This window comes from Pleurodeles waltl, chromosome 7, assembly GCF_031143425.1.
Source record: "Pleurodeles waltl isolate 20211129_DDA chromosome 7, aPleWal1.hap1.20221129, whole genome shotgun sequence".
In the NCBI taxonomy this organism is placed as follows: domain Eukaryota; kingdom Metazoa; phylum Chordata; class Amphibia; order Caudata; family Salamandridae; genus Pleurodeles; species Pleurodeles waltl.
The window spans coordinates 1,293,220,668-1,293,245,524 of record NC_090446.1 but is presented as its reverse complement, the minus strand read 5'-3'; the positions used below and the strand labels follow the sequence as shown (position 1 = coordinate 1,293,245,524).

The following is a 24,857-nucleotide window of genomic DNA, read 5'->3' as shown; positions in this document are numbered from 1 at the left end:
TGGAGCCTCTTTTTGTCCCTGAGGCTTTGATCAGGAGGCCAGCCAACTAGCTCTTAGAGTTTCTGTGCTGGTCCTGGGTTCAAGAAGCAGGTCCTGTCCTTTTAATCAAGGAGCAGGTCCACAGAGTAACCATCCTTCTTGCAGAGCAGCACAGCAGTCCTTTTGAATCTTCCACAGGTGTAGAGGAGCACTGAAGAGTTGGGTCTGAGGGTTCAATATTCATACCTGATGCCCACTTTGAAGGAAGAGAAAGTTTCCATCCCCAGAGGTGTTTGGAATGTTCTGCCTCCCTGCCATAGCCCCAGCTTGTCTGAGGTCACAATAGACTAGTGTCAAACCCTTTGTGAGTGTGCCCAGGCAGAGCCAGCTACACCCAGTCGTGCCCCAGGATACAGGCACAAGGCGCCAAATGGTTAGGACAGGAAAATATCAACTTTCTGAAAGTGGCATTTTCATAACTGTGTTTTAAAATCCAACTTTACCAAAAAGGAGGGTTTTAATTACAATTCCATAGGCACCAAACTCGATATTCATACCTGCTCTCAATTGAAAGTTATCACTTATTAAATGTAATAAGGGATTCCAATGTGGTCCTATGGGAGAGGTTTTTTTTTTTTTTTTTTTTACTGCCAGGACGTCTAAAATTTAAAAGTACGTGTCCAACTTTTTAAATGTACTGCACCGTGCTATATGGGTTATTTAAGGCCTACCATTGGGGTGACATGTCAAAAAGGAACGCTTAGGCCTGGCAAAAGGTTTATTTTATCAGGTCAAAATGGTGGTCAAAAAAATTGCACATACAAGCTGCAATGGCAGGCCTGAGACATGTTTAAAGATCTACTTGAGTGGGGGGCACAATAGTTACTGCAGGCCTGCTAGTAACATTGAATTTACAGGCCCTGGTTACAGGTAGTACCACTTTACTAGGAACATACAACTAAATTAAATGTATCTGTTGGGTGTAAGCCAATTTCACCATGTTTAAATTGCAAGCACGTTAACACAGACTAGCAGTGGTAAAGTTTGCAGAGTCTTAAAAGCCATCAAAATGGGTTCAGAATACCAGAGGGTGAAGGCAAAAAATGTAGGGATGACACTGCAGAAAGGGGCAAGTCCAACAGTATAGTTCAGTTCCTTTATATCGAGTACACTCCGATTTGCCCCATGTTCCGATCTTGCTTTTTGTGGTAAATTAGCACCGCCGAGACTGCAGTATGAAGGCAAAAAACATCTATAATGTAACCTTTTGCTCGTGTTATCTGTTCATAAATAGTTGGCAGATGTTGGAAAATAGTTTATTGGTAAGGGCAGGTAAGTACCTACAATTAGCAATAAGTCACCAACCTCCACTTAGGTCCAGTTAGGTCTCAGTAAATTAAACCTAGCTCAACCCTTGGTAGCTTGGCAACGAGTGACAAGGCTTAACCTAGGAGACAAAGCGTAGAGCATTAAAATATCACAAAACAGTAATTAAATAAAACACAGGAAACGGTTTAAAAATCCAAAATCAATTTATAAAAATAGGAAAAAAAATTAACTTTAAAATGACACCAAACGAATAAAATCGGATAAGGGGAACCGGAGATATGAATTTTTGAAGAATTAGTGCTTTCTAGCACATAGAAACAAAAAGCGTCAATCTGATAATCTGGTCGCACCTCGACCGGGGCAAAGTCAAAGTTTAAGGCCGACTGCGATGGAACCCGGCTCGGCTACAGCCCGCGGGAGGCCTCGGTCAAAAGTTTACTATAGGATTTAATCGTTTTTCTGGAGATTTTTTTCAGCGGGACGAACCTGCCTGTCCAATCCGACCTCCTGGAACTCTTAATCAGATACGCATTGTGGGAGCCCTCGGTGACAATTTTTACTTTCGGACTTAGTCGTTTTTTCAAGGTGAAAATCCTTCGACCGGGGCAAACCTGAATCTTGATCCGACGTCCTTGGAGCCCTCTGCGGATACACTGCCTGGGAGGTCCCAGTCAACTTCCTACATTCAGACTTAGTCACTTTCTTGGAGAATTTCTTCACTGGGACGAACCTGCAAGTCAGGCCGGGTCGCGTTTGAGACAAGCCAGCTAGAGTTGCTGCGGCGGGTCGGTCCCTCTATGGAGCTTTTTTCCAAACATTCTCCAAACTTAACTAAACTTCTGGATCTCATTCCAGATGTTCTTTTAAGGTCCACAGTTCACCCCAAGGTTCAAGAAGCTCTGAGATGCTCCTCGAGGGTGTGGACTACAACTCCCAGAATGCACCTGTTGCAAACTCCTTTTTGGCCACTGGGCCGTGGTCAGCTGGTTGGTTTCTTCAGGAGTTGGTGCAGGGGACTCTGGTTAACAAGTTTTCACCTGTAGCAAACGGGGAGTCCCTCCTTGACCCAGTTGAAGCCAGGCAAAGTCCTTCTTGTGGTGAAGCCTAAGTGTGCAGCTGGTGCAGTCCTCAAGTGCAGTGTCCAGGTGCAGGCCAGAGGTCCAGCAGGGCAGTCCTTCTTCTTCTGTAGTTCTTTCTTGTTGGAATCTGATAGGCATCTGGTAGGGAACTGAGGTGTGGGTGCAGGTCTGCCAGTTTTATCCTTGCTCCTGGGTGAACAAAAGGGGGCTCCTGGTTCTCCAATCAGGGGCAGGGTCCTTCCCCCTGTGATGACCACTTCCTGGGAAGTGTGGCAAAAATCAATCCCAGGGAGCAACATTCCTCAAAAATTCATCATGGCTGAAAGTGATTTTTGGAGGGTACATCTGGCTGAGCCCAACCACTGGTGTGGCTAAAAATCCTAAACACACCCCTCTTCTAATCAAATCAAGGGTGCACCTAATTGTCTGGGTTTGCAGGATGTGAGGGTGTTGCTGTGTTGCTCCAAATGTCCTTCCCTGCCTTTGAAGATCAGTTTGGCAGCCACCCCCCCCTTCCTGCTTCCCCATCTGCTGAGGGGTGATCTCATCCCCCAGGCACATCTTTGTGTTGAGCCAGGCCACTTCACACCTCATCAAGGCTGGCCAATCAGAGCAAAGCAGCAAAAACACTGCAGGGCTGTAGTTGGCAACTTTTCAAGTAAAGTTTAAAACTCTTTACCTGAACAAGTTATATTAAATCCCACAACTGGAAGTTGTGGGATTTATTATAACAATTAATTTGATACCAAACTTGTATCTGTTACTTAATGGGACTTTTAAAATTAAAATAAAGTCTCCCCATTTTGGCCTATGGAGGCCATTCACCACATTGAGGAAAAACAAATTTGGCTGTTTTACCTCACCAGGGATTATAAAACTATTTGTATAAGGTTTCTGCTTATAGTTACATGACACCCAGCCCTAGGGGTTCATAGGGCACACCTTAGGGGTGACTTATATGTAACAATAAGGTAGTTTAAGACTTTGGGACTACTTTTAATTCCAAAGTCGAATTTGCATGTAACTTTAAATTAAAAGCAGCCAGCAAGGCAGGCCTGCCTTTAAAATGACATTGAGCACCTCAGCAGTGTACCTATGGGTGCACTACCTATGCTAGGGTCCCTAAACCTACATGGCCTACCATATACTAGGGACTTATAGGTAGGTTGACTTAGCCAGTTTTAATTAGCCTAATTTACATACTGATTTTACACAGAGCACAGGCCTGGGACTGGTTAGCAGTACCCAGGGCACCATCAGAGTCAGGAAAACACCAGCAAAAAGTGAAAATGGGGGCAACAAGTTAGGGGGCCTCTGTAATCAGCCCTGTTCTCTCACAGCAGATAGTCATCTATTGATAAAATTGCTCTAAGGTTCCATGTTGCCCGACCATTTATTTTCATGAACTCTACTGATCCACCCTGCAACTTCTATGGGTAATGCTAGTTCTTTAGACAATATAAAGTTATCTCTCAATATGACCTTCAGATACAAGATTAAACAGTGTATAATTACATGCATTATAATGTGTTGTAGAAGAGCCAAATGGTTTAGCAAGGGAATCATTTTCAGAACACCCATTAACAATTATACACCCTAATTCCCTTAGTTTAGAAAGAAAAAGAATACCTTGTTTATCTGCTTTGCAAGATTCTGGACAGTTTATCAAATGGACTGACGAAGCGTCTTCAGAGTCCCTCTTTCTACACACTTTGGTGTAATAATTGGAGCTTTTTGTATTTTTGTTACCTAATCTTGTGGGTCTTTATATGCAAGAGATGCAACAAATTCAAAAATGGCTTAGATTTATATTCTTTTTGGTGCCAGGAGGAAACTAAACATTCAAAAGCAGATATGCAGTCTCAATGGGCAAAGAGGAGGCACTGAAGACTAACTTTAGGCCATGGATATTTTTAGCCTGTGATGAGAATTTTTGATAGTTCCAAACATGTTTTCTGCATAAAGGAATTAATAGCCCACGCTTACATAATTTTTTCAGACTAAGGCCCTCATTACAACATTGGCAGTAAATGCCGCTTACTGCCATGCAAAAGACCGCCAACACACCGCCGCGGAATTCCGCCACAGCTGTTATGGCCCACAGCTCGGAATCCGCCAAAATCTAGACACCCACACAAGCCCGCCACACCAAAGGTCAGTGATAAACTGGTGATGATAAAACCTCCACCGTCACGCCAACAGGAATACGCCCACACTATCACGACCCACAAATCCACGTGGCTGTCTTTCAACCGCAGTAAACCATTGGCGGTACACACCGCTGCGTTAAAAATACACACACATTTACAAAACACAACCACATTGGACAATTCAAAATACACACACCTGATACACATACACACACCACTCCCACACACCCAATACAATATAAAACACCCACCCACTTCACCCACAAACCCTTACTACCAAAAATTTAGACGAAGGCCAGAGACAGCACAGCAAAGACAACACCAGCATACAGAGGCACACAACACCACACATACACATCCACGCAAAAAATACCACACACCCCTAAACATCACCCCACACATCGCAACCGACTCCACATCACCCACACCACCCCATGGCACTGCAAAGACACCCCAGGTTCTCTGAGGAGGAGCTCAGGGTCATGGTGGAGGAAATCATCCGGGTATAGCCACAGCTATTCGGATCACAGGTGCAGCACACCACCATAGCTAGGAAGATGGAGCTATGGCGCAGAATCGTGGACAGGGTCAACGCAGTGGGACAGCACCCAAGAACTAGGGATGACATCAGGAAGAGGTGGAACGACCTACGGGGAAGGTACGTTCCGTGGTCTCAAGACACCACATTGCGGTTCAGAGGACTGGCGGCGGACCCCCACCTCCTCCCCCACAACTAACATCATGGGAGGAGCAGGTCTTGGCTATACTGCATCCTGAGGGCCTTGCAGGAGTAGCAGGAGGAATGGACTCTGGTAAGTCAAATCTTAACTATTACATCCTCCACCTTACCTGCAGGCTATCACATACCCCCACCCTCGCCCTCACCCCCATCACTCCAACTCCTCACATATGTCCCACTATCACAAACCACCCATCCCAACACCAAGCCCTGCATGCAACAACAAAGCATGGACACCCATCACCAATGCATGGCCACTATTCATACCCACACAATTAGCACAAAAGGTCCTACGCAGGAATGCAAGCACTGGGGTACAGGGTCACCCACCCATTGCACATCATGACAAACACAGATGCAATAATCATGCCTTTACACCCCTGCAGGACCCCTACCCAACATCACCGGAAAGGAGGTTCCAGACATGTCCACTGCACCCACAGAAGAGGCCCACAGTGATGACAGCAGCTCTGTCCAACTGGATCTAGATGACCAGCCCGGCCCATCTGGGACCTCGGGACAGTCTGTTCCCCTCACACTGGCTCAAGCCACAACAGAGCTCCCCCCCCCCCCTGGAAACACCAGCACAGCACCCACCCAGCGGGCCCATACCTTTGTCCCCAGGACACGTCAAGCAGCAGTGTGTCTACCACTACAGGGAACCCAGGCTAACCCACCACCCCGAGAACAGCAGGGACCTGGGGGCAGTGGTAGTGGGCACACGGTTCAGGGGACAGAGGCCCAGGAACACAGGGGAACTGGGAGGGCTGCTGTGCGACTGGGGGAGGACAGGCCCAGGGAACCCACTCTCCACAAGGCCCTCTCCAACATCATGGGAGCGTACCATCATTCCCAGGAGACGATGGCAACGGTACTGGCCAAGTTTCAGGAGACCCACCGGCTGCAGGAGGAACAGTATTTGGGCTTCATGGAGGAACTCATATCCATCAATACCACCCTGGGCGCCATTGTAGGGGTGCTGAAGGAACTTGTGAATACCAGGAGGGACACTGTGGCACAACAAGGGGCCCCTGACACTAGCCTCGGCGATGAACTGCCCACCACCTCCGCCGGCGCTAGTGGACAAGCGGTCCCTGAGATCCAGTACAAAGACAGAGAACAATGCCAAGACCCCCGCCAAGAAATGGAACCACCCTGATTGTTATTCTTCTGTCCCACTTTGTCACCCTGTCCATCCTTAAACTGCCCTAGCTCCACTTCCTATGCCCCTTTGGACAATGCACCTGTGAGACTAATAGACTGGACTCTGCCATGGACATTCCTCCACCATCACCTCTCACCATTTTACAACCCCCTCCACTATTTAGCACAGGAATAAACACACTTCAATCACAAAACAATCTGGAGTCAGTGTGTGCTTTCACAAATGTGTATTTGCAATAACTGAGGGAAATAGCAATGTCCATTGTATTGTCAACATACCTATGTCACACAGCTCTAGTCCATGAGGAAACATAGCAGAGGTCACACAGTGGGACCCACATCTGTGAAATCAAAAGGCAAAGTGACAAATCGGGGTCCATACACTGGGTGAAAGTGACAGACAGATGTAGGACGCAGTGATGTCTTCTTACCTGTGTCTCACTGGAAGTATTGATGAATCACAGTGTTTCTGTTGTCGATATCCTCTTCTTCTGCCTCCTTTTCTTCACTGTCCACAGGCTCCACAGCTGCAACAACACCTCCTTCAGGACCATCCTCCTGCAGAAAAGGCACCTGTTGTTGCAAAGCCAAGTTGTGCAGCATACAGCAGGCCACGATGATTTGGCACACGTTCTTTGGTGAGTAGTACAGAGAACCACCTGTCAGATGGAGGCACCTGAACCTGGCCTTCAGGAGGCTGAAGGTCCTCTCTTTAACCCTCCTAGATCGCCCATGTGCCTCATTGTAGCGTTCCTCTGCCCTTGTCCTGGGATTCCTCACTGGGGTCAGTAGCTATGACAGGTTGGGGTAACCAGAGTCACCTTCAAATGTCGAGTGACAACTGTTAGACACACAATAGCCCTTAGGGACAACCCCAGACACAGACAAATATTCACACTGTATAGGGTCCATGTCCTCACCTAATAGCCACACACGGTGCCTCCGGAGTTGCCCCATCACATTAGGAATGCTGCTATTCCTCAGAATGTCAGCGTCATGCACTGAGCCAGGAAACTTGGCATTCACATGGGAGATGTACTGGTCGGCCAAACACACCATCTGCACATTCATCGAATGGTAACTTCCTGTTTCTGTACACCTGTTCACTCCTGCGGGGGGTACCAAGGCCACATGTGTCCCATCAATGGCACCTATGATGTTGGGGATATGTCCCAGGGCATAGAAGTAACCTTTCACTGTAGGCAAATCCTCCACCTGAGGGAAAACGATGTAGCTGCGCATGTGTTTCAGCAGGGCAGACAACACTCTGGACAACACATTGGAGAACATAGGCTGGGACATCCCTGATGCTATGGCCACTGTCGTTTGAAAAGACCCACTTGCCAGGAAATGGAGTACTGACAGGACCTGCACTAGAGGGGGGATACCTGTGGGATGGCGGATAGCTGACATCAGGTCTGGCTCCAACTGAGCACACAGTGCATGGATTGTGGCACGGTCAAGTCTGTAGGTGACGATTACATGTCGCTCTTCCATTGTCGACAGGTCCACCAGCGGTCTGTACACCAGAGGATGCTGCCATCTCCTCACGTGCCCCAGCGGACTTGCTCTATGGATGAGAACTGCGAGCAGAGGGTCAGCCAACACTGAGGTACGAAAACACAACTTTATTCCACACATTTGTCAATCCGCTATGTGCCTGTCTTAGTGTGTATGCAAGGCCTAGATATGTGTGACGCATTTAAAATTAATGCCATGTGGCCCCCTTAAATGGCGGCTGCCTGCCCTGTAAGGTGGGACAATGGGATATGAGGTAACTGCGCTGGCGTTGTACACCGTCGCGGTAGGCGGTCGAAGACAGCGGCGCAAGCCTGCATTGGTTAACATTGGACCCTATGGGTCCCAGGAGCCAATGACGATGTACGCCGGCGGTGATGGTACGCACCGCCGCGGACGTGACCGCCATTTTCTCTCTGTTCACTCACTTGATAGCTGATCTTCGACAGGAGAGGACCTACACTGCAAGTGCTGCTGTGACTTCAGTCTGGAAGCGACAATGGCTACAGTGTCTGGGGAAAGGGCCCCTGCCTTCACTTCGGAGGAGTTGGACAAATTAGTGGATGGGGTCCTCCCCTTGTACACGCCACTCTATGGTCCTCCAGACAAATAGGTGAGTACACTGTGAGCATGCTGTATGGGCAATGCCTGTTTGGAGTGGTGTGGATGGGAGAAGGTGGGGGATGAGGCCTGCATAAGCGGACGGTGAGTGTATGTGTGTCAGGGCAAGGGTGGGAATGTGGGCCAATGACAGTGACGGTCCGGACGGTTATATATTCTCCTTTTCCACTGTACTATTCCTCTAGGTCAGCGCCCACCAGAAGAAGGATATTTGGCGTGCCATCGCCAAGGAAGTCCGGACCCTGGGGGCCCACCACAGACGGAGCACCCACTGCCGAAAAGGTGGGAGGACATTCGCCGCTGGAGCAAGAAGACAGCAGAGGCCCAGCTGGGGATGGCCTCCCAATGTGGGAGGGGTGCCCGTCGCACCATGACCTCCCGATGATCCGGATCCTGGCGGTGGCGTATCCGGATTTGGATGGCCACTTGAGGGCATCACAGCAGCCACAAGGGGGTGAGTACACTCTCATTCAGCTGATTCAGCGCGCATGGGAGGTGTCTGGGTGGGGGAGGTGGGCAGTGGGTTACACTAGGCCAGGGTGAGTTCTGCAGGCAAGGACCCTTTGTGAGGCAGGCTCAGTGGCACCCCATCCCCACCAGTGGTAAGAGCCATCTACCCATAGTCAGGCTCCTGTGACTTCCATGTGTGCAGCAATCAGGCATAGTCCTTGTACCCCATAGCCATGTGATTAATTAATGAACTCTTAGTGCATGGCATAGTGCAGAGGGCTGCTGTGTCTGTAGTGTCAGCCAACGTTAGCGGTATTGCATGCACTAAACATGTCTTTCTACTTTCTCCCCCCCCCCTTTATGTGTTCTCCCTGTACTTATGTGCATTAGCATCATCATGCGGAGGAGCAGTACCACCGGAGCAGGAGGGAGCTGCATCCCACATGTCCCTGGAGGGCGAGACTACAGACTCCGAATTCACCAGTGGGATGGAGGGCAAGGGGAGCTCCACGACGGGGACAGGAGCTGAGACCAGTGACACCAACTCCTCCTCTGATTGGAGCTCCCTTGCAGTGGCGGGCCCCTCTGTGCCCACCGCATCTACAGGTACAGCCGCCACCCCCCCTACCAGCACCGCCCTCCCAGCAGCCCCTCAACGTGTATCCCGTGCCCGCTCATTCAGGAGGGTGGGCATCTCTTTCGCCCCAGGCACCTCAGCCCCTGCCCCAGTCAGCCCTGCTGCCCTCAGTGAGGAGGCCATTGATGTCCTCAGATCCCTCACCGTTGGGCAGTCTACCATTCTGAATGCCATCCAGGGTGTAGAGAGGCAGTTGCAACAGACCAGTGCATACCTGGAGGGCACTCATTCTGGTCAGGAAGCCCAACAGCAAGCTTTTCAGACACTGGCCTCAGCACTGATGGCAGCCATTGTCCCTGTGTCCAGCCTCCAACTTCCTCCACCCAGACCCAATCCCCAGTACCTCAGCCTATCCCAAGCACACCATCAGACCAGCATGCACACACCTCAACACACAAGGGTAGCTCTGGCAAACATAAGCACCACACATCCCACAGGCACTCACACAAGCAGCATACCCATGCAGACATGCCAACATCCACTGCCTCCACTGTGTCCCCCTCCTACACGTCTCCCTCCTCCCTCCCTGTCACGTCTCCACTCACACCTGCGTGCACTACATCTTCAGCCACTACGTCCATCACCAGCACGCCCATCACCACACACCGCTCACGTGCAATCACCACCCCCACTACCATTCACACATCCCCAGTGTCCTTTCCACGTGTGTCTGTGAGCCCTCCTCCAAAACTACACAAACGGAGTCACCCACCCACCCAAAAGCCATCCACCTCACGACGGCCTACAGCCCATGCACCTTCACCAAAAGTCAGCAAAAGTACACCTCCTACAACCACTACCTCTTCCTCCACTCCCAAACCCCCTCCATCTACCTGTCCCAGTGTGTCTAAAAAACTTTTCCTGTCAAACCTTGACCTCTTCCCCACACCTCCCCCACCTCTTCCGTCCCCTGGGGCCCACCTGTCCAGGTCCCAACCCAGCACCTCAGCCACCACATCATCAGGATCAGTGGTTCCAGCAGTAACCGGCTTCTGGAGTGTGCCAAGCAGCAGGGCAGCCAGTGTGTCAAGAAGCCAGCACAAGGCCATTCCCCCACTTCAAAAAGTAAAGAAGTTGGCCACAGCCCGGAGGGAGAAGGCCAAAACACCTGCCACCAAGGGCTCTCCCACGACTACAGTTGTGAGTGGCAAAACAGCTGCGCCACCATCCAAGGTGGGGAAGGGCCAGAGGAAGAAAGGGAAGTCGCCGCCAACCTGCACGGCGGACAACACCGCCACATGCACCGCCGCCACGGGCACCGTCTTGTGCCAGTGGCACCACCGCAGACATGGCTGCCACCCCCAGTGGTCAGTCGTATGTGGCTGGTGGTCAGTTCCAGGGGCCTGGACAGCTTCCATGTTGGCCCACCGTCAGTGGAGAATGACATCCACTACCTCTGTCCTTGGCAGGATGAAGCATTCTGGACACAAAGCCTCCTCCAGAACCAGTGGAGAATGACATCCACTTGAGAGACTTTGGCTTTGCACTCCCCAGGATGCAGCAGTGGGCAAACCACCCACTGGAGAGACTTGTGAGACTGTGGCTTTGCTCTCCCCAGGATGCAGCAGTGGGCAAACCACCCACTTGTAAGACTGTGGCTTTGCACTCCCCAGGACAATGCAGTGGGCAAACCACCCACTGGAGAGACTTGTGAGACTGTGGCTTTGCACTCCCCAGGATAAAGCAGTGGGCAAACCACCGACTTGAGAGACTGTGGCTTTGCACTCCCCAGGATAAAGCAGTGGGCAAACCACCCACTAGAGAGACTTGTGAGACTGTGGCTTTGTACTCCCCAGGATAATGCAGTGGGCAAAACACCCACTTGAGACACTTGAGAGACTGTGGCTTTGCACTCCCTAGGATAAAGCAGTGGGCAAACCACCCACTGGAGAGACTTGTGAGACTGTGGCTTTGCACTCCCCAGGATACCTCAATGGGCATGGAGCCCCCTCGTGGATCTGGCGTCGTGCACTCATCTGGCTGAGGTGCCCCCCCTTCCCTTCCCCTGAGGTGCCTGTTTTATTTTGATCTGATGCCCCAGCAGTGTTCTCTCCGTTTGGATCGGGTATCTTGTGTGGGCCTTGCCCATGCATTTTAGGCCCAGTGGTCCACGGACTATGTAGGTGCAGTACATGGACTTTAAATCTTGGTGTACATATTGCTTAATTAATAGTATATATATATATATATATATATATATATATATATATATATATATATATACATATTTTTTTTTTTACTAATGGATTTTTACTCATAATCGTTACAATCATTTCCTTTTGTCCTTGTGTTCTTCCAGGGGGGTTTGGGGGGTGTAAATGTAATGTTTCAACATGTATTTGTGTGTATGTTGTTGTGTGTGAGGGTGGGGCGGGGGTGTTGCATGTGTGTGTCACTCTTTTCCCTCCCCCCTCCCCTGTGTCATAGGTGCAATATTCACTGTGGTGGTCGCCCCCGTCGGTCGTGCTCCTGGTAGAGGAGCAGGAAGACAATCGCAGGGAGAATTTGGAGTTCGGCTCCATGGCGTCCTGGTTCCTCGTGGGGTGTGTAGAGGTGAGCGTTTTCCCTTCCAAGTCCTGTTTCTGCCATGTTTTTGTTTGCGTTGAATCCGCCCCGGAAAAGGTGGCGGATTGGCCTTTCATAATGGTGTGGGCGGTACATTGTCTTCCGCCTGCCTGTTGGCGGTGACCGCCATGCTGTTTGTACCGCCGTAGCGGTCGGAGTGTTACAGTGGCTGTCTATGTTGACGGTTTCCGCCACGGTCATGATTCCATTTTTTTTACCGCCTGTTGGCGGTCTTACCGCCATTTTAACACCGACCGCCAGGGTTGTAATGAGGGCCTAAGTGTTCTTGCATTGTTAATTCTATAGTAATTCATCAGAGCAAAAATATGAAGAGACCAGGTTTCTTGCAAGTAAATTATATCAACATTTGTGTTTTTCCGGGTTTGTATATAAGCCTGCTATATTCTCAGTACAAATTTGCAAACTTTAGCTAAAGGTGCAGATGATCATTGGTTGACTGGTTCTCACAGTTGATTGGTCCCACAAGCCAAGCCCAATCGTACAACTTTCACATTGCGCTAAAGAATAACCTGAATTAGGGGTGGATACAATGCATTTGCGAGAGCTACACATGATAGTAAATGGCTTTATGGTCTCTGCAGTTCTGCGTAAAAAGTAGGACATATATTGCTTGAACAAACATAAGATTTTTGTTTGAGGTGGTATTGTCAGTGGCCTCAATTTGATAGGTAACTTATGAGAAATGTTTTATTGGGTGGGCTTCCATTCCTATACACTGGAAAAAAAAATTGAATTCGTAAATGTTGAAGAGATTAAATTAAAAGTGAATTAAAAATCATAATTTGGATGGCTTAATAGTTCTTAGTCTTGACTAATTTGATATCCTCCATTTGGACCATTTGAAGTTGTGGGCATGTGTAGAGTAGACCAGGATACTAAAGTGATTTTAAAGAACCCATCTCTGGATCCTCAAATAACATAGAATTTGATTGTTCTGACTGCCTCAACGCCATAAAACAGTCAGAAGGATTCATCTTCAATTGAGGATTATTGATATAAGATTTATCCAATGAGTGATTTACCAGGCAATATTGCTTGAATGATTTCAGTGTCTGAAAAAGTATAATCCTTTGATGTCTCAATAATGAGATTAAGGGGGTCATTATGAGCCCAGCGGTCGGCGAAAATATGTAGGAAAGTAATGCCAACAGGCTGGCAGTACTTTCCTCCATATTATGACACTGGCGGTTTGGCTGGAGCCAAACCACCAATGTCCCACACTGACTGTCACAGCGGTAACGGCCGCCAGGCTGGAGACTTCAATCGCCATCCCGGCGGCCGTCACTTGGCACCTGCAAGATTATGACCCCCGTCTACCGCCATGGTTTTTGTTGCTTCTTTACCACCGGCACCATCAGTGACAAGGAATCCCTTCCCTGTCACTGATAGGGGTCTTCCCCACCCCCTTCCCCCAAACATGCACACACATACAAAACGCAACACACACCTGCATTCACGCACCCACAGATATATACACACACACACACACACACACCAGACCCTACTCCCCTCCTCTGTCGGAGCACCTGTCTTACCTGTAGACAGGAGGTCCTCTGGCAGGAAACTGGACAGGGCGCTGCTGCCAGCAGCAGCGTCCGCCAGGAGAACACTACCAGGCCGTATTATTCTCATGGCATGGCCACAGCCTGATTTCCACCCTCCTTCTGGCGAAAATCCGTCTGTGGTCATAATCCGGGGGGCGGCAACAGTCTTTTGGTGGCCGTCACCATGGCGGTAGGCGGTTTTTTTCAGCCGGGGTCATAATGACCCCCTAAGTGACTCCACGTTGATGACAAACATATGGGGTATTAAATGTGGCTCTATCCTGTGGTAAAGACTCCAAGATCAAGGTATGTGCGTTTCCTTCCATCTCTGCATTTGTTTTATCTATAAATTCCTTGTTTTATCTAATAATGATGGTGAAGTGTCACCATGAGGCTTTAAATTAGGAAAAACGTGGGGGATTAGTAGATGAAGTTTAGTGCCAGCATGCAGGAATTTACCTCTAGAAGGTTTTGTTGGGTGTGTCATGATCTTCTTTTTGTTACTATTATCCTACATTGTACATTTTTGTAATTGCCATTTTACTTGATATTTGGTGCTTTTAGTTTTTGCTTTCAGAATTTATTACCAAACAGTCTTATTCTCTATATAATAATGGTCTATGGAGGGAACAATCTATAGGAATGCACTCGCTGTTGCTCAGTACAGTGTTGCGATCCAAGCAGAAAATCTATCATTAATATTGGAGTTTAGGTTATAAAATATCATATCATCAAATCCGGAATGCTCTATGTCCAAACCAATTCAAATTTAAAATCCAGCATATTTTTCTATAAAAATAAATAATAAATCAATGTTAAAAGCCAGAACTTGGTGACAAAGCAAAAGCAATGAAAATTCTCACATTGATTCAACTGAGCATAATTCACTGGAGCAACAAGCTAGATCGCAGCCACCTCCTCCTTCCTCATAATCTTCTCGCCTTCCACCATCTAGCCACTTCAAGTTCTAGTATTGGTAGAAGTTTGTGCTGCTGATGCTGTAAGGTCCTGTTTTCCACGCTTTGATTTAGTTGGAACACTTCTTTCTCATTGTTAATTTCCATGATGTTTTTTTCCACTGCGGAGTTCTAGCTTGTTTAATGAGTGCTCAATACCTGTTGATAAATAATCAGACAAAACAGTGTAGTTGGCGAATTGGAGGGCCCACAGTGGCTGTCCCTTTAACTTAGGCATAACCACCTAAATTGGGACCAACACATATCCCTGTTTTAGGCCTCTGTGGATGTACAGTTTCTTCGCCAAGGTTCCATTAATTCCTGATTTGACTTGAGTCTAATAATTCGAGTAAAGGACAATAATAACATTCAAAGTATTGGATGGTAGGTCCCATTTACTCATATTTCCCCATAACAGCTTCCTGCCAGTGATGTCAGATGCCTTCTTGAAGTCGACAAAACATGCATTGCGGGGGTAGGTTATCATATATGGATTTGTGGACTAACATGGCAAGCACCACAATATTACCTGTGGTCCACTGTTGTTCTGAAATCCTATTTGGAACCAAGGAATCAGGTTGTTCATGAAGAATGAAAAAGGCAAAATATTTGGCCTCAACCTCCAGGAGTTCTGTAAGCCTATAGTTTGATGGATCTTCCTTTTTCCCCTTCTTATGTACGGTAAAATGTACAAGCCCTGCCAGAACGAAGATATTGAACAAGTGTGCTGGAATTTATTGAAGACCTTGCTTAGTGAGTTAACTAAATATATGTGGTTTATTTGAAGATGGTTATTGGCATCACATGGCACCCCATTTGGTCCTGGGCCCTTCCTTCCTGCTTTTCGAGAGGACTTCAGCGAGGGTCTTCTTGCAAGTCCCCTCTGTGTTGATTCCTCTTTCCTTGGGTGGCAGGCTCGATGTGAGTGTTCCTGTATCTACTTGTTCTGTGTTTACTAATAGTAGTGATGTTCTTGTTGGATGAATATAAGTTTTCCATCACTGTTGCACTTTAAAAGTTTGTCAGTGGGGTCTTGATTAGTGCTGGTCATTTATTGACCCATCTCCAGAATGTGCTGGAGTTGTCTTGAATTAAAATCCACAGCCCTTCTTTTTTGGATGTTTTGGACTTCCAAACTAATTTCTTTTAAAGTTTCCTCCGCTTAGTCATCTCACTTTTTCTTCGTTCCACTTCGTGGTTTGATTTGCTCACTTATCTAGGTAAGTTATGAAGTTTCATTTTCACTTGACACAGTAAACCAGGAATGAGTACCTTGGGATATAATGTGATTAGTATTTTCTGTTTTAGAGTCGATCTTGACCAATTGACTACCTAATGTTGTGATTGCTACAGACCATGTCCTAGACTAGAAGGATTATTGTCTGTAGTGGTAGTGTGTAAAAAATAATAATAATTATGTAATCCCTCTGGAATGAATCCATCTTTTCCGACACTTGTTCTTTCACCTATGATAATCATTGTACAAGCATTGCCTTCTGTGCCACATTCCCTTCCTCTATGGGTCTGGACCTCGGTAGACTGTATTTGCTGATTCTTAAAACTCTCTTCTGTCGATAATGGCCCCTTTTTATGCAAAGTTCTATTTTGAACTCCTTTATTTAGATGGAGGAAACGTTTTATGTAGTCCAGCACAGCATTACACTTGCGGGCCAAATTTGTAAACCCTTATGTTGATCAAGATTACTGCTGCCAGTTTGTGTCCCGTAGGCCAATGGCGTGGAGAGCTTCAATTGTCCTTTTACTGAGAATTTGTCTCTGTGTTTTAAGTTTGTACGTTTCTCTCAACAGTCAGGTTTCTTGAAGATTTCCAAATTTCAGCATTTTATATGCAAGTAATATAATGGTTCAACACTGTAACAGTACTAGCAGCAGGTGTAATCTTTAAAATGACTAAATTGTGGCTGTGATATTTGGAAACACTGCAGATAAATGTAGTTAGTTCTTGGGCAGAAGGAAGCTGAAAGTGGTAAATGAATTCACTTACTTACGCTTATTGGTGAACTTAGCGTTTTGAAGGGTTCTAAAGATGAAACACAAATGCCACAAAGCCAAGAAAAATCAACCTTATTTGCTTTTATAAAATAGACCTTAAAAGTATGCAAATACTTAGCATTGTAGAATAAAACACAGTAATTAAAAACAGCGCCCTCCAGAGTAGACTTATAATACATACAAAACACAGTCCTAAGGCTTCAGTCCCAAATGTAGTTCTAAAAAGATAAGACGTGTGCCTCAAGATATTAACAAGACATATATTCAAATGAGGCTCTACAGCAGTCAATGCCACTAAATAAGATAAAAAATAGTGTATGGCCACAGTATATTGTATATGTTGTTCTTATTGGCAGAGCTGCCCGTGCAATTTCCTTGTTTTGAGCACCAGCCTCAAAAGGTAATAAACTGTAAAAACAATCCCATCTGATCCAAGAGATTGTTATACATACAAGGCTTCTGTGCAACAAGGCAAAGATTGCTTGATTAAAACAGGGTTAAGAGCAATAGATCTGTGATCAGAATAAAAAGTGCAAAAACATCACATGTAAAGTACTTTGAACCAATACCTAATCACATGCACAAGGCACTAGGTTGCACGGCGAAGCATTGCACTGGAGGAAGGTGACTAGTCTGTGGAAAAAAATGTTCAGACGAAACCTAAGCAAAGTAAAGTGCTTACAATGCCGCGTGTCATATGATAAAAAAGATTACTTGCACCTGAAGGGATCAAGGTGCAGGTAGTGGATCACAGAAGAAACTGCAGTCACCCTGGTCCATCCTTCTTCCTCCCAGAGCATATAACATGTTTCCCTCAGTTTCTTTTTGGCTATTGTGGACAGAGATTGCAAGGGCTCTTCAAATAAGCCCCGCCTGCCCAGGGCCGCTGTCAAATCCCTAACTCCTCTCAGCCAAGGCATACCTAGGGACCGTGAAAGAGACAGGCATTCCTTAATTAGCAATCTGTTTAGGGATAGGGCCTCATTTACCCAGATCCTGCACCACAGTAACAATGGACGATTCCTTAAAACATCTTCAAGATACATAGGCCTTAGTTCCCCATGTGTAATAAATGAGGAGGTGGATGGTGGTAAACCCAAGAGGCGGCATGTAAATTCATTTTCAGTGATCTGTAATGGCCTGGCGCTTGGGAGCCCCACACCCCTGCACCATAGGTGGCCAGACCAACACATTTGGCACAATAAATCACCAGCATGTGAGTAAGGGATCCTTTGCCCAGTTTAGCAGCAAAGGAGAAAACTGCATTGGTACTCCTTGCAAGCTGATTGTTTCTATTATCTGCGGAGACCAAGACACCCCACAGTTGAAGGTGACCCTTAGATATTTAAAATTAGTCGAAATGGAGCTGAAAGACCTGCCTCAGGCCCGACCTATGACCTCAGGACATTACAAAAGTTTTGCTAGTGTTAATCTTTGTCTAGTCCCCTCCATTAATAGGCGAAAGCATCCAGTAGATGCTGCAAAACTACTGGTATACGGCCTATGACTACGGCGTCGTCTGCATACAGTAGGGCGAAATCCACTCTGAGGCATGTTCCCATACCATGGCTCTGTGTCCCTCTCCAGGTGGCTTATATAAAGGGTTAATAAAAATGGTGCAAGGACACATTCTTGTCTAATACCTCTGCACACCCTAATTGACTCAGAGCATTCCCACTCAACCCTAACCTAACAGCAGCGCTGGAATCACCATACAGTTCCCTAATGGTTTTGATGATTGCTTTATCCCAGGACTTCCATGATGCCTCACCGTTTTGAATAAGATATGCGATCTAACCCACTGGACAAATCTATGAAACCCAGATACAGAGCGCCACTCTTGGCAATGGTATATTTCCCCAGGAAAATACGCAAACAAATGGACTGGTCCTCTGTCCCCGTTCCTCTCCTGAACCCGTACTGGATATCAGATAGAGTGCCACTATACTTTGTCCATATCTTCAGACAGGATAACAAGATGCATACTAGAAGTAAAAACGGCGATAGCAGGCGGGGTCCTGCAGATTGCCCTTCTTGAAGATCAGGACAATGAGAGAGGCAGAACCAGAGAAAATCTTTGTAGAAGAGCTCACTGCTTTGAGGACATTAGCAGCAAGAGCGGCCCACAGTTCCAGATTACTCTTAAATAATTCCAGGGGGATCCCACCCGGGCCACGGGCCTTACAGCCCGACTGGCCTTGATGGCTGTAGTCACCTCTTTGTGTGAGGGGACATTCTTGGGATGGAAGCTCTTCTCTACAGCAGCGGAGGCAGCACTGGTAGTACCTAGCTCGTCACTGCTGGAGTAAACCCCCACTCTCACAGGCCCCCAACAAAGCAGCCCATTCATGGCCAAATATGGCAGAATCGATCAGTGATGCTTCCTGGAGCGCCTTCCAGGCTTGTAGTCTAAGAGTAACTTTCCTTGAGGAGTTTGCTCTAGTATATAACTTTCTACAATGTGGGACCACAGCTGCGGACCGGGGCTGTGTGTGGAGTGAGACCATCAACTCTTTGTGATATTTTGAACATGCTTTGTCAAACTAACCCTTGACCCTCCGGAACTCTGCATCTAGGCAGATCTCAAACAAAGCATGATTGCCTTTAACTAGCTGAGATGTAAAAATGTTGGGATTAACAAACTCCCATTTGATGTGGGTGCCCTTGCTCTTGTTAGCAGTAATACCAGTGATTCTCCTGGAACTACCCACCTGATCCTGCCAGCTACTAATGTCGATAGCAAGGATTTGGAGAAGGTAATTGCTCATGGGAAGATTATAAACCGGCTGTTCCCCGAGCCTAGCAGCTAAGTTGGAAGACGGTAAGATGAGAAATTCCCATGCCTGGCCCTTTACCTACAAAAGTTGGTGGGGCATTCATGGAACTGCATTAATTTGCAAAACACAGGTTACATTTCATCATCAAGTGAATAAGGTTACACCCAGATGCATCATGAGAGAAGTGGAAGGAAGGATTCCCTTCACAGTCAGCTATGCCATAAGTGTCTTTAAGATCAGGGGCAAAGTTGAATATTAAGATCACCTCCCCAGATCATGCCTAACATTTTGCCTGCTGTGGCACCAAGTTAGTCCAGTTCACAGTCTAATTTCATCAAGATACTACCTCTACCTGCTGTTGGAATGTTACCCTAAAAGATCTTGATGCCCAGTCTTGACCTGCCGCAAATTCCAGACCCAGAATCTGGTAAAATGGAGTGTGTGCAGCATAATAGAAAAGTTTTGCATTAAGCATAGTTGAGAAATAAGTTGCCAAACCCACTTTTGGGCACCTTAGGAAGATGGAGTGGCTCGTAGATGGAATGTCCTAAACCCATTGATGTGGGCAGGCAAAACGGCCCATGTTTCCTGTAGGCATAAGATTGAATGGGAACACACAAAATTGGTCCATATATCGTCATCGATTTTTCTCTTTGATTCCGATAACATTTCACACTAACAAAGACAATTTGGGAGAATAGGCACTTCCGGAGCTACTGCCGGGTTGTTTTATTGTATCCAAGGCTGAGCGATTTGGCTGTCGGACAGTCGTGGTAAGAATTTCCAGGCCCTGTTTGCCATCTTTGAGCTTGGGATCCTGCTGCAAAAGAGAAAGTGTGAATAAATCCCACAAAGATCCTGTTGCCATTTTAGAGAAAGGGCATAGGTGTGCGCATGGATCGTGAGCGGTATTTAAGGTAACTCCAAAGTTAACTGGCAAGTTGTAGATGTAGTTATTCGCTGAGAGGGGCATGTTTTGAGCTCCATCAAAAGTTCATTGGTCGGTTGTAGGCAGAGGCAGGCTATGCATTATTGTGAATTTATTTACAGGCTGCTAAGACTGTAAGATAACATCTCGGAAGTGGCCCAGTGCCTTCACACGTGTAGCTGGCAACAGCATCAGCAAAGATCTATAGAAGTCAAAGCCAATTGCTCCTTGTAGAATTCCACCCTCTGTTGCAGTGGCTTAGGGTATGGGGGGGTGGTAACACTAAAGAAATAAACTTCAATTCGCCATGTGGAGAAAATATCCCTGATCTTCCAAACGGAGTTAGCTAGATCCGGAATACTCCACATCAGGGCTCGAAAAGTCATAAAAATTTTACTAGACCTGCAGGTTGAGTAACTTAAATAATCTACTCGACCTGACAGTAATGTACTTGACCCGTAAACGGGTCTCACATTGTGTGATCCTAGGCAAATAATTTATAGAGTCACCTTTTTCTTAATTCTCAAATATGATTGCACCTTCAAATATGTGAACTCAGCATTTCTGCAGTACAAAATAAACTCTTTTGTTTAATTAAGTAGACTAAAGTTTGCTGCATGCATCACAAGAATCTAGCCCACATACCCATGAGGTCTAGCCCACATAACCTAGGACTTCATTTAGTTTACTAACAACATTGCCATCAGGGCAGGAGAGTATCTCAGTTTGTTTAAACACTCAATTTTAATACATATATTACTAAACAATGATGTGGTAGCATATTGTCATCTACACACAGTAACTTTCCAAGAAATGTCCAAAAACCTCTCCACTAACTTGCAGCTTTACTGATAAAACTATATAGTGTAATAACAGTCTGTGAAAATTGGGTTTCAGAAAACATATCCTTTGCACACAACACGTAAATTATTTTGATTTGTTTTCATCATATTAAAATATTTTTTCATCATACAGAAATATAAAAAAGGGCTTTCACAGCTACTGAAATATATTTTGAAATGTTTGCTCAGTTGACTTAGTCATTTACATGTTGTGTGTTAGGAAAAACATGACACCTATATCATTTTATTTTACATTCTAAGCAGCAGGTCACACAGTTCACCTTACAAAGTCCTAGAACTCTGCAGTCAGAAGGAAAATTAATCATAATAAAAACAGACTTTTGACCTCCTCCTGTGAACAGAACAAATGTGACATGAGGACAAGAGTTAAAGGCATCTTTTATTGCCCCTCCTCTTTTCAACTGAACAGAACACCTGTTCAGTGTAAATTTGCCAGAAGGGACCAGTATGTATTAAAAATAGCTCGCGCCTCCTTTGGGCTGGATTTTCTCTAAATTTAATAGACTCCAGGTGAGTGGAATTGAAATAGCCCATACCAGCAGCTACCCCTAGCAGCTTCAGAATAGTGCTCCTGTTGAGTATGTCGTATATGCCTCTGAAGAGGTAGGGCATGATTTTGATTTCGATGGACGGGTTACTCCATCACAGCGGTGACGGATATCCCTTCCTCTGAAATATAATTAATTATTTCCTATCGGATTTATATTTTGGCTGACAGGATATCCAACACTGTTGTAACGGAGTAACCTATCCGTCAAAATCTAAATCAGGCCCATGGTATGGAGTAAACTCAAGTTTGTTTTTTTTTGTAGGAAAATTGCAAGTACGAGCTACTTGCTGTACCACTACTTCCGGAAGCTTGCTAACATTAATCCACATGCTCAGTAGAGTTGTTGCAATCCTCACAGGGGAAGGGGATGAATGGTGATGGCAGTTGACGCTTCAGGATCTATGCAAGGGTGATATATACGGGACTGCTAATAACAGGGATTGGGTGCAGAAATCATATGCTGAATCTCAATGCCGGTGGATTGGCTACCAGCTCGACTAGTGATCCGAACCAAGCAGAAGTTGCAATTTCTCCCTTCAAAGGCTGCATGACGGGGCTGGAGATTGTGATGCCAGAATTTGCAAAGTGGCTGTTGACAGTATGAGAGATACGTGTTCATGAGTTAGGTGCACCTGAAAGGGGTGCCGGTGCTGCAGTAGCAGAAGCACTACTTTCTTTGTAGACTGGCATCTAGGCTGAGTTGCGAATAAACAGGAGGAAGATTTAATATCATTAGGAGGCTGTTTTCCTGGTGGCACGGGAGTAGCCACCAAGCTGGCAAGGTTGTCATTGCTGGGAACAGCTTGTAAGACTGCGGTTGGACAAGGAGGAGGCAGGGGCGGCTAACGCTGCGCTTATGCCCTGCCTTTCTCAGCCTTTCACGTCCCCTCTTCATTTGGGGCCATATTGTGTTAGTTAATTTGGGCAAACAACTACTGATAGTAAGTCGTGAGTTAGGAGTGACAGTACAGAGGCCACCCTCTCTCATAATTATGGCTTATGATGGGTCAGTTCCAGGTAGTTGGACTTGCTCCGAAGCAAACCCCACAGATGCCTTGACATGCTCAGTGCTGTGGCTAACGACTTTGGAAGGGTCACCTGCAGTCAGTGGATTAAACACTGCTAGACATACATGGACGTGCTGGGTCCTCTAATGTCTTGTGACATTATGGATGGACTTGTTTGTGGGGGGAAGCACTGTGGGTATTCATTCAAGAAGAGTGTCCAACATTTCAGGTATCTTAGCAATGGCGTTGATGGCAGATGTGCAGGCACAAGTGTGGAACACAGCAGCTGAAACCAACTGGACCCTGGTGTTGGAGGCAGCTTGGTCCATCTGGCTAAAGCGCAAGCCCAGCCCGGCGTAGCACGCTATTTCTGTCTGGAGTGGTTGGACACACTTGCTAAACAGCCTGTGCTCACCCTTGGTTAGCTTGGCACAGAGCAGTCAGGCTTACTCCAGAGGCAATGTGTAAAGCCACAGCACGCTTCCACAACACTCTGGTTGAACAACCCCAAAAAGAGACTTCAACTTGTATTCAATACACAAAACATAATCAACACCGTTTGATTATAATGCGATCTCAGCCTAAAGGACAGTTGAGCACACAATGCACAATAAGAGACAATGTAAATGTGGGTGTGAATCTAAATGAACAAAGCAACACTTGCTAACAGGCCCCACTGCGTTGAACATCAATTACTGTATAAACCTTTGGAGAAAATGCTCATTCCCTCCTCCACATCCTCATAAAGTGCCAGCTCGCTGTCACCACTGGGCCCATCCCCATGTTCCTCTACAATCGGCATTACACACGTATTTCAGGATGTGGCCCGGAGCTGGCCAAAAAATGTATATCACAGTACCCACACTCTCCGACCCAGGGCCTCAGCCGCACTGGTAAAATGCTATGTCAACCTTAGGACCTCCCTGGCAGAACCCGAGTACCTAGCAACACCACGGTGCTGCCCCAGCACTCACTCGTTCCCACTCCCTCTCATCCACCCCGTGCCTAGGCATGGGGCTCGGCTATATGTTGGCACAGGTGCGCACGCACACTTTCCTATGCACTCACTGCGGCACCCTAACTCCTTCAACCTGCCACCCAGCACTGTAGTCAACCTCACCCCACCGCAACCAACAGAGTATGGTACTTTCCACTGGGCACCTAGACATTCTTGACCAGGTCAAAACTCCCCAGGTGTCAGGGTTAACGAAGGATCAGAAAAACCAACGGCCAGCAAACAAACCAGGTGGAGATGTTCAGCCTCCAAATAGGAGGTTCACTCAGGTTTGCAAAACACAGGCGGAGGGACACCAGGATCTGTCGACAAACAGTCCAGTGTTGGAAAATTGTAACCAAGTCCACCACCTCTGGAGTGGAAAGGTGCTGTTACGGCATGCTGCATCAGTCTGCCCTAGACAGCTCAGACTGTACTCAACAAGTTATTAGGTCCGTGCCTCCGGAGGGGAGACAGCCTGTCTGGTGCCTGTGAACTTCCAAGGGCCACCCCAGTCAGGTTTGATCCGAGATAGAAAAGTGCTCAGTGCCATGCACCCGCAAATAGAGGACAGTAGTCAGGAATACGATGACCTGGAGTTCCCTGATGGCATAAGGTTGCTCCAACCAACTCTTGGTTCTTGTACCCCTCTGGAATGAGGTACTCCATCCAGTATGCTATGACCTTAGCCGCACTGGACCCTCCTCCGGACTAACACACTAGATGCAAGCTTGTGCTGGACTAGGCAAAGTACCTCACTCCTCGGGTTGTACTCACACCTCCTGTGGGTTCCAACCTATGAACAGGCACATTAGACGATGAGCATGCAGCCAAGGGTTACACAAGAGAAATGCTTCCCACTTGACCTTCGTGAAGACCCAACAGGGTCCTGCCATAGTGATCCGTTCACTTCACAAGCAGTGTTGGAGTGCAGTGGTCCTCACTTTGAAGGGCCACAAGTCAGTCATGCGCG

The 24,857-nt window shown here is 46.9% G+C and overlaps 1 protein-coding gene across 1 annotated transcript in view; it reads left to right on the top strand.

Moving 5' to 3' along the window:
• Positions 1-24,857, top strand: part of NAT14 (N-acetyltransferase 14 (putative)) — a 54,448-nt gene that overhangs the window by 10,340 nt on the left and 19,251 nt on the right. The gene's annotated exons all lie outside the window — the stretch shown is intronic.